The 2,500-nt window shown below is 45.4% G+C and overlaps 1 protein-coding gene across 3 annotated transcripts in view; it reads right to left on the reverse strand.

Annotated features, from left to right (window-relative positions):
- Positions 1-2,500, reverse strand: part of ece2b (endothelin converting enzyme 2b) — a 56,039-nt gene that overhangs the window by 52,761 nt on the left and 778 nt on the right. The gene's annotated exons all lie outside the window — the stretch shown is intronic.

Raw genomic sequence — 2,500 nt, forward strand, 5'->3', positions numbered from 1 at the left:
TGTGATTAATTGTGCAGCCCTAGCCTTCACCAGCTCTTTATTTCATTCTGCCGGTAAAGTGAGAAGCATCGGCCCTGAGAGAGCTCTCCCCTGTGCTTCACCCACGGTAAAGCTTAGATCGGGCCCAGAAAATCAAGCCCTACCCGAGCCCGTGCACGTTGTGTCCGAGCCCGGCCCGACACATTAACTGGAATTATTTGACATTTTTTAAATACGTGGACCGTTATAACTGACGTTATAACTACAATTCAGAGTTGTTTGAACTGCAGAAATCTGTTTAGAGATGCTTGGAGAAGTAACAGAAGAGGACGTTGAAGGCTGACTGTCATCTTTTCTGCCACGGCGAGCCTGCTTCAGGTGTCTGTTCATCGTCCCCGTGTTTCTGCTGTCATGGCGAGCAGCGTGCCGCACTTAATGCACTTGACAAAGCCGACACGTGTCGTCACTGCCCACGACTTGTTTAAAATGGTTCCAAACCTCAGACTTTCCTCCACACTTGCTCAAAGTTAATTCTCCTGTTTTTATTTTGTTCTTTACATCTTCAGACTTCAGACTTCTTGAACAATACGGCCCAGCAGGCCCGGTGTGATGCATGCGAGTGGAGTAGACGCTGCGTATGATCATGGCAGAGCTTTCTCTCCACCCAATTAGGCTAATAAAGTAATGATTAAAAAAACACAAATGGGAGTCGGGCTCAGGCAGAGAATCTAAACTCTCGTCCACGGTCTGGAAGCCCGAAACAGGAAAGTTGTAGCGCATGGATGTATTGTGATAAACGGTATATTCATCAATGTTTTGGCTGGTTTTCTGCCATCACAATACAGTGGGGCAAACAAGTATTTAGTCAGCCACCAACTGTGCAAGTTCTCCCACTTAAGATGAGAGAGGCCTGTAATCTTCATCATAGGTTCACTTCAACTATGAGAGACAACATGAGGAAAACATCCAGAAAATCACATTGTAGGATTTTTAATGACTTTATTTGCAAATTCCTCTGGAAAATAAGTATTTGGTCTCCTACAAACAAGCAAGATTTCTGACTCTCACAGACCTGTAACTTCTTCTTTAAGAGGCTCCTCTGTCCTCCACTCGTTACCTGTATTAATGGCACCTGTTTGAACTGGTTATCAGTATAAAAGACACCTGTCCACAACCTCAAACAGTCACACTCCAAACTCCACTATGGCCAAGACCAAAGAGCTGTCAAAGGACACCGGAAACAACATTGTAGACCTGCACCAGGCTGGGAAGACTGAATCTGCAACAGGTAAGCAGCTTGGTGTGAAGAAATCAACTGTGGGAAAAATTATAAGAAAATGGAAGACATACAAGACCACTAATAATCTCCCTCGATCCGGGGCTCCACGCAAGATCTCACCCCGTGGAGTCAAAATGATCACAAGAACGGTGAGCAAAAACCCCAGAACCACACGGGGGTCCTAGTGAATGACCTGCAGAGAGCTGGGACCAAAGTAACAAAGGCTACCATCAGGAACACACTACGCTGCCAGGGACTCAAATCCTGCAGTGCCAGACGTGTCCCCCTGATAAGCCAGTACATGTCCAGGCCCGTCTGGAGTTTGCTAGAGAGCATTTGGATGATCCAGAAGAGGATGATGAAACCAAAATAGAACTTTTTGGTAAAAACTCAACTGGTCGTGTTTGGAGGGGAAAGAATGCTGAGTTGCATCCAAAGAACACCATACCTACTGTGAAGCATGGGGGTGGAAACATCATGCTTTGGGGCTGTTTTTCTGCAAAGGGACCAGGACGACTGATCCGTGTAAAGGAAAGAATGAATGGGGCCATGTATCGTGAGATTTTGAGTGAAAACCTCCTTCCATCAGCAAGGGCATTGAAGATGAAACGTGGCTGGGTCTTTCAGCATGACAATGATCCCAAACACACCGCCCGGGCAACGAAGGAGTACCTTCGTAAGAAGCATGTCAAGGTCCTGGAGTGGCCTAGCCAGTCTCCAGATCTCAACCCCATAGAAAATCTTTGGAGGGAGTTGAAAGTCTGTGTTGCCCAGCGACAGCCCCAAAACATCACTGCTCTAGAGGAGATCTGCATGGAGGAATGGGCCAAAATACCAGCAACAGTGTGAGAAAACCTTGTGAAGACTTACAGGAAACGTTTGACCTCTGTCATTGCCAACAAAGGTATATAACAAAGTATTGAGATGAACTTTTGTTATTGACCAAATACTTATTTTCCACCATAATTTGCAAATAAAGTCATTAAAAATCCTACAATGTGATTTTCTGGATTGTTTTCCTCATGTTGTCTCTCATAGTTGAAGTGAACCTATGATGAAGATTACAGGCCTCTCTCATCTTTTAAAGTGGGAGAACTTGCACAATTGGTGGCTGACTAAATACTTTTTTGCCCCACTGTACGTGCGCAACTGCAGTGATGTAACGGTGAAGTCCACTCCAAACTGGTCTGTCCACAAGTCTCCCCTTTAACACACACACACACACACACACACACACACACA

Source organism: Sander vitreus, chromosome 3 (assembly GCF_031162955.1).
Source record: "Sander vitreus isolate 19-12246 chromosome 3, sanVit1, whole genome shotgun sequence".
Taxonomy (NCBI): domain Eukaryota; kingdom Metazoa; phylum Chordata; class Actinopteri; order Perciformes; family Percidae; genus Sander; species Sander vitreus.